This window comes from Oncorhynchus mykiss, chromosome 15, assembly GCF_057628025.1.
Source record: "Oncorhynchus mykiss isolate SJ-2025 chromosome 15, ASM5762802v1, whole genome shotgun sequence".
NCBI classification, from domain to species: domain Eukaryota; kingdom Metazoa; phylum Chordata; class Actinopteri; order Salmoniformes; family Salmonidae; genus Oncorhynchus; species Oncorhynchus mykiss.
This window is the reverse complement of record NC_143036.1, coordinates 50,063,829-50,079,155: the sequence shown is the minus strand read 5'-3', so window position 1 is coordinate 50,079,155 and position 15,327 is coordinate 50,063,829. Positions and strand designations below refer to the sequence as shown.

The following is a 15,327-nucleotide window of genomic DNA, read 5'->3' as shown; positions in this document are numbered from 1 at the left end:
ACCTGACTGCAGTTCGCTATGGTAACCGTCTTCAGTGGTCAAATGCTCACTTTCGATGGCCACTGACACGCTGGAGATGTGTGGTCTTCACTGTTGAATCCCAGTTTCAACTACCTGGCGTCATGTGAGCAACCGGTTTGCTGATGTCAACATTGTGAACAGAGTGCACCATGGTGGCGGTGGGGTTATGGGCAGGCATAGTCTACGGACAACGAACACAGTTCGACTTTATTAATGGCAATTTGAATGCACAGAGATACCGTGACGAGTACCTCAGGCCCATTGTCGTGTCATTCATCCGCCGCCATCACCTCATGTTTCAGCGTGATAATGCACAACCCTATGTTGCAAGGATCTATACACAATCCTGGAAGCTGAAAATGTCCCAGTTCTTGCATGGCCTGCATACTCAGCCATACTTTCACTGGGGACCGGGGGGACATATCCCCCCACATTTTGAAATAGCATTTTTGTCCCCCCCAGATTTATCATTGGAATGTGATACAAAATGAGGCAAAGGTGTGCTTTAGGACCATGCAGATGCCTTTGAGCGGTCGGGTAGACTATTTGGAGTGTTTATCAGACAAAAAACAAAGACAAAACATTTTAAGTTGTGCCCCTGATTCCTGGTCATGTGAAATCCATAGATCGAATGATTTCCTTATTTGAACTGTAAATTATTAAAATCTTTGAAATTATATTTTTGTTTTAATGCATACAAGTAATGTAAAGGACCGGTCCTAGTATAGACCCCTGCGGAACACCTTTATATACTTCTAGAAATTCGGATTTAACACCATCAATCACAATGGCCTGAGTTATGTCACTAAGATGATCATGAAACCATGAGCAGGCGTAGGAGCTCAGGCTTATCGAGGAAACTAATTCAATAAAATAGCATGTTCAACATTATATAAAGCTTTTGACAGGCCCACAAACAAAGCAAAACATTTCATTTTAGTGTCTAACACTTTGACAAGATCATTATCCATTAAAATTAAGACTTGCCAAGTTAAACACATTACTCAGATAAAAAAAGAGTTGCACCAAGGATTCAAGAAACTTAGCTATACAAGAAAGCCTTGAAATGGGTCAATAATTCTTAAGATCAGTACTATCCCCGAAAAAGAGCTGACTTGGGTGCCTGGAGTCTTTGATAATTTTTTGGGCCTTCCTCTGACCCCGCTGGGTATATAGATTGTGGATGTCAGGAAGCTTGGCTCCAATTAAGTACTGGGTTGTTATCTACTGGACGGCTACAAAAATGGTCAAAGACTCCAGGCACCCAAGTCATAGCCTTTTCTCTCTGTTAGCTCACAGCAAGCAGTACTGGAGAATTCATACATTTTTGTATTGACTGAAACTTGGATCTGTAGGGACATTCTGGACTCTGATATTACAATTGAGGGTTATAATATGTTCAGAGATTATAGACAGGGTAAAGGTGGTGGAGTGGCCATTCTCATTCAAATATTATGAATCTATCGTTACTGAAATCCATTTCACTTGCCCAAATATTTTAGCTACTATGTTTAAGCATTTGTTTGGGGAACAGTGTATCCATAACTGTAATATGGGTGTATCGTCCTCCCTCGGCTAACCTTTGTGCACTCGAGGAGTTAGCTAGTTTGTTGTCTTCTTTTATTAAGCCCTGTCACATTCTACGAGAATCAGAGCTGGTGTAGGATTCAATCTTATTCCTGTATTGATGCTTTGCTTGTTTGGTGGTACGTATGTCTAAGGGCACCGCAGGAATTCTTATAAGCGTCTGGATTAGTGTCCCACTACTTGAAAGCTGCAGCTCTTGCCTTTACCTCGGTGCAGATGTTGTCTGTAGTTCATGGCTTCTGGTTGGGAAATGTACGCACGGTCACTGTGGGGCCTACTTTGTGTATGCAATTATTGATGAAGCTGGTGACTTAGGTGGTATACTCCTCAATGTCATTGGAAAGAATCCCGGAACACATTCCAGTCTGTGCTAGCAAAACAGTCCTGTAGAGTAGCATCCGTGTCATCTGACTACTTCCATTTTGAGCGAGTCACTGGTACTTCCTGCTTTAGTTTTTGCTTGTAAGCAGGAATCAGGAGAATATAATTATGGTCAGATTTGCCAAATGCAGAAAAGCATCCCCAAAGAATGATGTTTCCACCTCCATGCTTCACGGTTGGGATGGTGTTCTTAGGGTTGTACTCATCCTTCTTCTTCCTCCAAACATGGCGAGTGGAGTTTATACCAAAAAGCTCTATTTCTGTCTCATCAGACCACATGACCTTCTCCCATTCCTCCTCTGGATCATCCAGATGGTCATTGGCAAACTTCAGACGGGCCTGGACATGCGCTGGCTTGAGCAGGGGGCCTTTGCGTGCGCTGCAGGATTTTTAATCCATGACGGCATAGTGTGTTACTAATGGTTTTCTTTGAGACCGTGGTCGCAGCTCTCTTCGGGCATTGACCAGGTCCTTCCGTGTAGTTCTGGGCTGATCCCTCACCTTCCTCATGACCATTGATGCCCCACGAGGTGAGATCTTGCATGGAGCCCCAGACCGAGGGTGATTGACCGTCATCTTGAACTTCTTCCATTTTCTAATAATTGCGCCAAAAGTTGTTGCAATCTCACCAAACTGCTTGCCTATTGTCCTGTAGCCCATCCCAGCCTTGTGCAGGTCTACAATTTTATCCCTGATGTCCTTACACAGCTCTCTGGTCTTGGCCATTGTGGAGAGGTTGGAGACTGTTTGATTGAGTCTGTGGACAGGTGTCTTTTATACAGGTAACGAGTTCAAACAGGTGCAGTTAATACAGGTAATGAGTGGAGAACAGGAGGGGTTCTTAAAGAAAAACTAACAGGTCTGTGAGAGCCGTAATTCTTACTGGTTGGTAGGTGATCAAATACTTATGTCATGCAATAAAATGCAAATGAATTACTTAAAAATCATACAATGTGATTTTCTGGATTTTTGTTTTCGATTCCCGTCTCTCACAGTTTAAATCTACCTATGAAAACAATTACAGACCTCTACATGCTTTGTCAGTAGGAAAACCTGCAAAATCGGCAATGTATCAAATACTTGTTCTCCCCACTGTATATTGGGTTAAATAAATATATAAACATAGAGATGTATATTTTACAACTTTTGAAATTAATGTGTCATTTTTAAGTGAAAGAACCACTCTGGGAAAGGACGGGACAGATCCTCCAGATGTGAACATGAAAAATATATGAATTCACTGTCTAGTGATATAAAGAACCATTTCAAAGAAGAGGTGTAGGCAAAAGATAAAGAAATGTTGTGTCATTGTTGACAAAGATAGAATATTGAATCTGTCTGATATACAAAACGCTTGGGGGAAAATACAGAGAACGTCTAACTCATTGACAAAGACACGATGGTCTTTAACTGTATAAAACCCAAAGTAAGGAAATGTGATGATACATTTCTGTGCAATACTCATGATAGGATATCGCAGAGAGATAGAGAGATTGAGGGCTCTTGATGAACAGACAAAAACCTTAAAGGAGAAATTCAACTATTGCAGGAGAAATGGGTGGAAAAGTCAAACTTGACCCCCACCTGCGGGCTCTCTGTTCCCTCCATTTACCCTCACACTGAGTTGCGCAAGGCAGATCTAGTTTCAAGCATCTGGTCAGCACTGCCTGGCTTTGAGTCGACAGATTCTGACAGTGGTGAGCGGTTGTTAAAGGAAGTAAAGACAAACCTCCAGTGACAGTAATCACACATAAATCAGCATCTCCAAAACAGTTAGAAGAACGATCAAAGACTTTGAAGCATCCGAGAGATGTGGGTATGAAGACATGGGACCATTTAAAGCAACATAAGAAACTATACTATCTAAATCCTTATGATGGGTTACAGTTATTAGCCTTTGTTTTGAACAACTGTGAACATGGCGTACTTGAAGAAAAGGTTTATAGAGCTGTCGGTGGTGAAGAGAAAGATGTGGCAGATGGATGGAGAGCTATACATGTTTTCCTTAAGGGTCTGACAAATGCAACCACCAATTGGGGAGAGATGTGTCCAAGAACTGAAAGAAACGGTTGTTGAATTTGAAGAAAGGTTCAGAGCAGAGGTGGTTAGACAGTGTGTTACCCGACATGGAAGATGAAGATGCACTCAATTCCTCCAAAAATGGGGCAATCACACATCAGTTGATGCAATGATTTCCGAAAAAAAAACGTGTTTACACAACTACTGATTGGAAGAGACAACTGCGGCATCATCGACAGGCTGTAACAACAGGACAGAGACATCATTCAACATAATAAACCGTCTGTCATCAGAGTTGTGCAGATACCAAGTGAAAACAACATTATTCATTCAGTCTAAGGGAAAATGGAAACAGGACAACAGCCCAAACGACACAATGCTGATGCAGAAATTTAAGAAGCTCTCTCCCGCCCAGCAGAATAGTTTGCTGCATGTCGTGGAGGTAAACTAACAGACCCCCTCTTACGTCCCATGTCAGCTGGTATACATACGAAATAGGACGGAATATATGTGAACATGATGGTTAACAACTTTGCAGCATAATTTTTTTTGTAGATATGGGTGCTAAAGTCACTGAATTGCCCTTATCTTATGCAAAGCCTATACAGTTGAAGTCGGAAGTTTACATACACTTAGGTTGGAGTCATTAAAACTTGTTTTTCAACCATTCCATAAATTTCTTGTTTATTAACAAACTATACTTTTGGAAAGATGGTTAGGACAGCTACATGACACAAGTAATATTTCCAACAATTGTTTACAGACAGATTATTTCACTGTATCACAATTCCAGTGGGTCAGAAGTTCACATACACGAAGTTGACTGTGCTTTTAAACAGCTTGGAAAATTCCAGAAAATTATGTCATGGCTTTAGAAGCTTCTGATAGGATAATTGACACAATGTGAGTCAATTGGAGGTGTACCTGTGGATATATTTCAAGGCCTACCTACTCAGTGCCTCTTCGCTTGACATCACCACAAGTCTGGTTCGTCCTTGGGAGCAATTTCGAAACGCACCACGTTCATCTGTACAAACATGAGTACACAAGTATACACATCATGGGACCAGGCAGCCATCATACCGCTCAGGAAGGAGACCCGTTCTGTCTTCTAGAGATGAACGTACTTTGGTGCGAAAGGTGCAAATCAATCCCAGAACAACAGCAAAGGACCTTGTGAAGATGCTGGAGGAAACAGGTACAAAAGTATCTATATCCACAGTAAAACGAGTCCTATATCGACATAACCTGAAAGGCCGCTCAGCAAAGAAGAAGCCACTGCTCAAAAACCGTCATGAATAAGCCAGACTACGGTTTGGGGGCAAAGATGGTACTTTTTGGAGAAATGTCCTCTGGTCTGATTAAACAAAAATAGAACTGTTTGGCCATCATGACCATCGTTATGTTTGGAGGAAAATGGGGGAGGCCTGCAAGCCGAAGAACACCATCCCAACCGTGAAGCACGGGGTGGCAGCATCAAGTTGTGGGGGTGCTTTGCTGCAGGAAGGACTGGTGCACTTCACAAAATAGATGGCTTCATGAGGAAGGAACATTGTGGATATATTGAAGCAACATCTCAAGACATCAGTCAGGAAGTTAAAGCTTGGTCACAAATGGGTCTTCCAAATAGACATTAACTCCAAGCATACTTCCAAAGTTGTGGCAAAATGGCTTAAGGAAAACAAAGTCAAGGTACTTGAGTGGCCATCACAAAGCCCTGACCTCAATCCCATAGAAAATGTGTGGGCAGAACTGAAAAAGCATGTGCGAGCAAGGAGGCCTACAAACCTGACTCTGTTACACCAGCTCTGTCAGGAGGAATGGGCCAAAATTCACCCAAATTATTGTGGGAAGATTATGGAAGGCTACCCGAAACGTTTGACCCAAGTTAAACAATCTAAAGGCAATGCTACCAAATACTGATTGAGTGTCTGTAAACTCCTGACCCACTGGGAATGTGATGAAAGAAAGAAAAGCTTAAATAAATAATTTTCTCTACTATTATTCTGACATTTCACATTAATAAAATAATGTGGTGATCCTACCTGAGCTAAGACAGGGAATGTAAACTATGACTAAATGTCAAGAATTGTGAAAAACTGAGTTTAAATGTAGTTGGCTAAGGTGTATGTAAACTTCCGACTTCAACTGTATGCTCCATTTACATCAAGGGCAGGTATTCCTCTAGGGGCTACTCATTTTAAACAGAGTGAAATGTTGGGTATATGGAGAGATGTTGATAGGTATAAGGCGATTATTGGTACTAATTGGGGTGAGAGTGTTGAGTATCAATATGCGAGAGTACCTAGTTCTGCAGATAGGTGCTGGAGGAGACCTGATACTCCTGGATATGTGTCCATTCAACAGCACATGGATGAGGTGGGGGTGGAGCTAACATCCTGGAGTGATGGGTACTTCCCTTCATTTGAAATTACCAATGACACTAATCAGCGACCATCTTATTACACATGCCCCTGTTGGGTGGTTATGTTTTAATAGGTCACTCTCTGGGAACTTGTCTCAACTTCACCAGGACGTGTTTGTCAAAGTAGGACAGAGTAAATGTGATCAGACCACAGACCTATCTGTCTGTGACAGCACTACGGTTGCGGAATGTCTAATGTCTGCTGAATTGACTCTCAGTAATGGCCCTATGACTACTTTTTATGCCATTACTTGCAGTAATATCATCAATAATGGTATGATAGCTACTAATGGGACTTACTTTATCTGTGGATCCTATGCCTATTCCTGGTTATCAAAGTTGTGGCAAGGGTCGTGTTATTTGGGATATGTCGTACCCCATGTAAGAAATTCTGTGAACTCTCCTTTTTCACACCGTTATAAACGTGTGATTACAGAAATTGAGAGATTCTTTGCAATTGTTTTTCCCTCTTATGGTATTTCTGAAATAGCACAGGAAGTTATTAATATGGCTAACTCTTTGGAAGTCCTAACTAATAGTACAGCTGAGAGTCTTGAGTTAATTACTGCTGAGATGGTTGCCATTTGGACTGTGGCAATGCAAAATGGCTTGGCCCTTGACTATCTTCTGGCTGCACAGGGGGGTACATGTGCTGTTATTGGGTCATCATTGCTGTACTTACATTCCTGATAATTCTGTGGAAATAGCTGACCTAATCCAAAAGATCAGGACTGAGGGCTCTAAATATCATGATTACAATCCAGATGATTTAGGCTTAGTCATGTGGTTATCTTCCACATTTGGCACATGGGGAAGTTTTTGGGTGTGCATGATACTTCCAATAGTGGGAGTTGTGGTTATTTTTCTTATACTCATCCAGGTTATCAAGAGTGCTATTGCCCAATGTTTTTCTGCTAAAATCCGACGGTTACATGATAGGGGATATCGTAAGATTCATCAACCGTGTCCTTTTATAGATTGGTGTCAGTGGTGTTGACAAGAATGTGATGGGGATCATAAGGGTCTTCATCTTCACACCAAGCCTCGTGATTGTGCTCACTGTGCCCGTGGTAACTGTCCTCGGTGCTGTAAAGAACCATAATCTCTCAGATGTGGTATCACACCTGTTAATACCTCTTTTCTATAACTTCGAGTAAAATGTATTTCTTATTGCAACAGCAAGTAAAATATGCCCTTTGTGTTTTATAAAAATGCAAGGTGTTTATTGTAAATTATTTTATGCCTACTGCTAATGTTTTTTATACTGTCTATTTTTTCATGTTTTCTATTGTTTTCTAAAAAGGGCATTTTAAGTATATTTATGGACTAGGGGGAGTGTAAGAATATTTAATGATAATCCACAAAGCAGAGGACTAGAGGTCAATAGAGAATTAACTATCAATGGAAAAGGTTGTTTTTCAGTTCAACATCTGTTTAGAATCTGTGTAGGGGTTTCAGTCCTGGACTCATAGCTACATGTGGCAAGTTCTCATTGCTTGTAATTAATTGTCTATAAATTTAGCCTAAAACATGATACTTGGTATTTGGCCATTGGCCCAATTTTACTGCAAGGAATTCTAATTGGTCAACCACAGGCTAGGGTTGGGTTATAAATTTAATCCTGTCACTTTGCTCTTTTTTTTCTCCCCCTGATTTTCTTTGGGGTCTGTGTTTCTGAAGAATAACATCAACTGCTAACACATGTATACTATTGGTACATTGTGGGAGGTATCCTGTTTGTTACCTCCCACAATGTTTGTTACCTCCCACACTGACAATGATACAGAAGATAGGCTTATTTGAAGATTCTGTCAGATTCAGAAGCTTGAAAACCCCATTGGATTTTTTATCAAAATAAACTAAAGCTGAGTGATCAATTTTATTTCATTTTAGTTCGTTTTGGAGTCAAAGATAATAATTTCAGCATAGTTATTATATTTCCGTTTACAAAATTGTTTTTTAATGATAAGTTTTGTTTTAGTTTCAGTTTTAGTTTACTATAATAACCTTGGTACACATAGACACACACACACACACACACACACACACACACACACACACACACACACACACACACACACACACACACACACACACACACACACACACACACACACACACACACTCTGAAACTGACAAAGAGGATTAATCCCCGGTCCTGTGCTGAGCGCTGTAGTTACATCAGTCTTACGACGCCACAGTCTCATAGTTTTCTATTTTGGGAAATAATGAGAGGAGTGCATAATAAACAAAGTGGGCAACATCACCCAGTCCATTCATTCACTGATGGAGTGTACTGGAGACAGGAGGAGAATGAGAGTTTATAGGTCTTGCAAATTTTAATACACCGATGGTAAACGTCTTATTCTCTTACCTAATTTAAATAAGTACCACCTTATAACATTGCAGAAGGAGTGTGCGCAGACGGGCGCAGTTTACATAACTACACTGAACAAAAATATAAACACAAAATAGAAGTGTTGGTCCAATGTTTCACAAACTGAAATAAAAGATCCCAGAAATGTTCCATGCGCACAAAATTTTTATTTATTTAAAAGTTTTTGCACAATATTTTTACATCCCTGAGCATTTCTCCTTTGCCAAGATAATCCATCCACCTGACAGGTATGGCATATCAAGAAGCTGATTAAACAGCATAATCATTACACAGATACACCTTGTGCTGGGGATAATAAAAGGCCTCACTAAAATGTGCAGTTTGTCACACATCGCAATACCATAGATGTTTCGAGGGAGAGTGCCTTTGGCATGCTGACTGCATGAATGTGTACCAGAGCTATTTGTAGACAATTCAATGTTAATTTCTCTACCATAAACTGCTTCCAACATAATTTTGAAAAATTTGGCAGTAAGTCCAACAGGCCTCACAAACACAGATCACATGTATGGTGCCGTGTTGGTGAGCGATTATTTTTAAAAGGATCCTTTTTTCTCAATTTCCGCCTGAATGACGTGCCCAAAGTAAACTGCCTGTTGCTCAGGCCCTGAAACCAGGATATGCATATAATTGGTACCATTGGAAAGAAAACATTTTGAGATTTGTATAAATGTTGAAATAATGTAGGAGAATATAACACTAGACTATACCAGTGGCTTGACTGAGGCTGGCGCTGCCTTTGGTCCAGCGGAAAAGGCAGGGAATCCCTAACTAACTTTTTTCCCCATCTCCCCTCCTCTGGCCACCACCGACCACACTAGTACCAGCAGATCGCCAACCACCCGGAGCAGACCAGGCAGCTTTACCACCAGAACCATATTTGCGGAGGAAGGATCAAGCAAACAGGAAGCACCTGTTCGCCACCCTCAAGTCAGCAATAACAGTAGGAGGGTCCTAAATGGAGACAACATCTGGACTGGTGCATGATAATGGCTGAACCTGTCAAGACCGGACCCAACTGGAGTGGGAGGAGTCCAACACCTCCCCCGCACCATCACCCTAAGAAACAACAGAGGCTCTGTGCACTGCTACACATTCCCAAACTATGCAGGAACTGTGGCCATTTGGGCCATTTGGCTGCAGGCAGCACAGTCATCATCTGCAAGATCTGTAAAGACAACCAATCCACCTTAGACTGTACCTCCATACGCCCCTGCAGTCTGTGCGGGAAAGGGGGTATTTTCTTCAGAACCTGCTCCAGATATTGTGACGGCAAGGCAAGAGCCAATCCCACTAACTCAAATCCAAAACCCACCAAATCCCCACCCCCTCCACCAGACAACAACAACAAAGACCCAGACCTTTCCATAGGAACCGCTCAACCCACCACCTAAGACATCGCAAAAACATCCCTGCCCCTGCCATCACCCAAGATATGACAGAAAAAGCCCCCATCATCCAACTGCCCCTCCAATAAATCCTTGTTTGGCTACTTCCACTCCTCCAAACAACTGGTCGAAGGGGAGCTGGTTTCGAGAGAGGCCATACAACCGAAAGAACCCCTCGCCTCAAACACAATTCTTAAATGACGAGCCAAACTAGACCAAAATGTCCAAACAGAAAAGACCAGACAAACAACAGACCAGCAACAGACCAGATTAGAAGACCACCCCAGAATCCAAAACCCAGCACCAGCAAACATGATCCGTAAAACCCCCTATCCTCTCTGAGAAACTGTATCTATAAATGTGCTTCTACACGTGCATTGCTTGCTGTTTGGGGTTTTAGGCTGGGTTTCTGTACAGCACTTTGAGATTTCAGCTCATGTACGAAGGGCTATATACAGTGCCTTGCGAAAGTATTCGGCCCCCTTGAACTTTGCGAACTTTTGCCACAGTTCAGGCTTCAAACATAAAGATAAAAAACTGTATTTTTTTGTGAAGAATCAACAACAAGTGGGACACAATCATGAAGTGGAACGACATTTATTGGATATTTCAAACTTTTTTAACAAATCAAAAACTGAAAAATTGGGCGTGAAAAATTATTCAGCCCCCTTAAGTTAATACTTTGTAGCGCCACCTTTTGCTGCGATTACAGCTGTAAGTCGCTTGGGGTATGTCTCTATCAGTTTTGCACATCGAGAGACTGACATTTTTTCCCATTCCTCCTTGCAAAATAGCTCGAGCTCAGTGTGGTTGGATGGAGAGCATTTGTGAACAGCAGTTTTCAATTCTTTCCACAGATTCTCGATTGGATTCAGGTCTGGACTTTGACTTGGCCATTCTAACACCTGGATATGTTTATTTTTGAACCATTCCATTGTAGATTTTGCTTTATGTTTTGGATCATTGTCTTGTTGGAAGACAAATCTCCGTCCCAGTCTCAGGTCTTTTGCACATCAGGTGTTCTTCCAGAATGGTCCTGTATTTGGCTCCATCCATCTTCCCATCAATTTTAACCATCTTCCCTGTCCATGCTGAAGAAAAGCAGGCCCAAACCATGATGCTGCCACCACCATGTTTGACAGTGGGGATGGTGTGTTCAGGCTGATGAGCTGTGTTGCTTTTACGCCAAACATAACGTTTTGCATCGTTGCCAAAAAGTTCAATTTTGGTTTCATCTGACCAGTCACCTTCTTCCACATGTTTGGTGTGTCTCCCAGGTGGCTTGTGGCAAACTTTAACCAACACTTTTTATGGATGTCTTTAAGAAATGGCCTTCTTCTTGCCACTCTTCCATAAAGGCCAGATTTGTGCAATATATGACTGATTGTTGTCCTATGGACAGAGTCTCCCACCTCAGCTGTAGATCTCTGCAGTTCATCCAGAGTGATCATGGGCCTCTTGGCTGCATCTCTGATCAGTCTTCTCCTTGTATGAGCTGAAGGTTTAGAGGGACGGCAGGTCTTAGTAGATTTGCAGTGGTCTGATACTCCTTCCATTTCAATATTATCGCTTGCACAGTGCTCCTTGGGATGTTTAAAGCTTGGGGAATCTTTTTGTATCCAAATCCGGCTTTAAACTTCTTCACAACAGTATCTCGGACCTGCCTGGTGTGTTCCTTGTTCTTCATGATGCTCTCTGCGCTTTTAACGGACCTCTGAGACTATCAAAGTGCAGGTGCATTTATACGGAGACTTGATTACACACAGGTGGATTGTATTTATCATCATTAGTCATTTAGGTCAACATTGGATCATTCAGAGATCCTCACTGAACTTCTGGAGAGAGTTTGCTGCACTGAAAGTAAAGGGGCTGAATAACGCCCAATTTTTCTGTTTTTGATTTGTTAAAAAAGTTTGAAATATCCAATAAATGTCGTTCCACTTCATGATCGTGTCCAACTTGTTGTTGATTCTTCACAAAAAAATACAGTTTTATATCTTTATGTTTGAAGCCTGAAATGTGGCAAAAGGTCGCAAAGTTCAAGGGGGCCGAATACTTTCGCAAGGCACTGTAAATAAATGTGATTTGATTTGATTTATCCCCCTCCCAGACCACTCACCATACTACCCCCTCTCCCCCAGTCCATTACTCACTCTGAACACTCCTCCCTGCCCCTTACTGTCCCTGACTCTCCACTCCCACCACCAACTGCCCTTGACCCCCCTACCATACCCCCTACTGCCCCTGACTCCTCCCACCTGCTCTTTAGCAACCCAGATCCAGCCCTCCCACCCCCTGCCCCTGATCCCACCCAGCAGAAAGCCAGCCAGCCTTAGTCCAGACCCACTGGAACCTCTGAACCGCCATCACCTCTCCCAGCACCCTCCAGTCTACCACCAAGTCAGCACAGGGGGCCACAAGAAGGACTAAAGTTCAGACCTTCACCCATAGCAAGCAGGCCACGGGGAATTACTACCAGTGACTTCTGGGTCTATGGTTCTTTGTGTTTCTACTTGCACTTCAGGTTGTCCTTCCTCCCCTCTACAGATCCCAACAGTACCAGCACCAACTCCTGGTTTCCAGCCCAGGTAACAGCACAATTTCCAATCTGGCCCCAACACCAACACAGGTTTTCCTGGCCCCAGCCCAAGCCCTAACATCGGCACCAACTATGGACACAGCACAGACCAACCACAACTACCACCTCCATTGAGCAACTACCAGCCCGGATCCCACCGCTTCCCTTCCCCCAACACAAAGACACTAACGCGTCACCAGGTCACTTCAAGTGTACTGTTAGATAGAGGTTTGTGACCAGAAAGGTAGCGTCAGTTTGTTTTCTTCCTGTATTGAAAACAGATCATCCTGTCTTCAATTGTATCGATTATTTACTTAAAAAAATACCTAAAGTTGTATTACAAAAGTAGTTTGAAATGGTTTGGCAAAGTTTTACAGGTAACTTTTGAGATATTTTGTAGTCACGTTACGCAAGTTGGAACCAGTGTTTTTCTGGATCAAACGCGCCAAATAACTGGACATTTTGGATATATATCGACGGAATTAATCTAACAAAAGGACCATTTGTGATGTTTATGGGACATATTGGAGTGCCGACAGAAGACGCTCGTCAAAGGTAAGGCATGATTTATATTTTTATTTCTGCATTTTGTGTCGTGCCTGCAGGGTTGAAATATGTTTTCTCTCTTCGTTTACTATGGTGCTATCATCAGATAATAGCATTGTTTGCTTTCGCCGAAAAGCCTTTTTGAAATCTGACATGTTGGCTGGATACACAACACGTGTAGCTTTAATTTGGTATCTTACATGTGTGATTTCATGAAAGTTAGATTTTTATAGTAATTTATTTGAATTTGGCGCTCTGCATTTTCACTGGCTTTTGGCCAGGTGGGACGCTAATGTCCCACATATTCCAGAGAGGTTTAACTCATTAATCTGGGGCACAGTGAGAGAGTTAGGTTTTATTGAGGTTCTATTTCCCAAATTAACTAAAAGAATATCAGAATTTCGATTTTACAACAGTTGTAATGGTTTTCTTCGTGAGAAGGAGAGTCGGACCAAAATGCAGCGTGTAGATTGCGATCCATGTTTTAATGAACAAACGTAAAACACGAATCAATGCAAACACTACAAAATAAAGAACGTGATGAACGTAACGAAAACCTAAAACAGCCTATCTGGTGAAAAACACATAGACAGGAACAATCACCCACAAACACACAGTGAAACCCAGGCTACCTAAATATGGTTCCCAATCAGAGACAATGACGAACACCTGCCTCTGACTGAGAACCATATCAGGCTGAACATAGAAATAGACAAACAAGACATGAAACATAGAATACCCACTCAGATCACACCCTGACCAATCAAAACATAGAAAATACAAAGTAAACTATGGTCAGGGCGTGACAACAGTTGCTAATTAATTAATTTCCTCTACAGTCTCATCCTGAATGTCGCATATTCTGGGAATCTGCACAATCCCGAGTCCCACAAAATAAATCTGTACAACACCAACTGAGTTGATTATTTACGTATTTACTAACAAGCAAAAATGATCATGTAAGATACACAAACACAAAAACACAGTCTAGGCTGTTGATTAGAACTTAGTACAATGAAACAGGTCCCTAGCAGGCCAACACATATGTCATATTGTGTTGGCCTGCTAGGGACCTGTTTCATTGTACTAAGTTCTAATCAACAGCCTAGACTGTGTTTTTGTGTTACACAAAATGGGGATTTAAAAATAGAGAGAAAGACACACTTGGGTGCATTTGTAAACTATACTTAGTTTAGCCCTAACCTTGCCCCGAGCTGCCGCTCTTATAGGTCAGAATATAATGATGTAATTACGTGTCGAAGGTCTCCGATGGGGTATCTCCTTGTGGACCGAGTTCTTCCTTCTCCTCTGATGGCAGCGCTTCTGTTGTTACCGGGTGTAACTCTCTGATTGCCCACATGTTGTCAGTGTCCTTTCTCTTCGTGGTCTGTTTCCTCGCCATTGATCTGAAAGGGGATCTTCTAAGTATGGTCAGCCATGTAGCTCAGGGCTCCAGCGTAGGAATGAAAGCAGTGTAGACATCCAATTCCTTGGAGAGTGGTAATCAGGTGGTCCTGCTTGAATTCACCCTCTTAGACACAGCTACTCATCCGTCACATAGAAAGTTAAAATATTCCTTTGTCTTCTTCAACCTCGTGTTGCACTTTGGAGTTACAACTAATCGGACCTTGGCTGCAGCGCGTGGTCACCTAATCTGATATGTTCATTCTGAACTCGCTTGGGTCAGAAGTGGGTGTTTCCGCCTTTAGGGCAAGTTTTCTGGGCGGAACTAGTTACGAGCCAAGGTCTGGATTTTACTCAGATCCAATTTAAACAACTAACTTCACATTTCATCTTTACATTCTCTATGATCTGGACATTTCCCACACAACTTATAGTGTGCAAACATCAGGTACATATTGTGAAAACTCTTCAAGTTACAATGTTTTTGTTATTATGTCATCATTTAACTTGTAATAACGTAACAAAAAACAACATTCATTTTCATATTCCATCTATCGTCATTACTACCATTTTAGCTAAT

The 15,327-nt window shown here is 41.9% G+C and overlaps 1 pseudogene; it reads left to right on the top strand.

Annotated features, from left to right (window-relative positions):
* Positions 1 to 4,384: 4,384 nt before the first annotated feature.
* LOC149978082 (uncharacterized) lies at positions 4,385 to 12,932 on the top strand (annotated as a pseudogene).
* Positions 12,933 to 15,327: the final 2,395 nt, after the last annotated feature.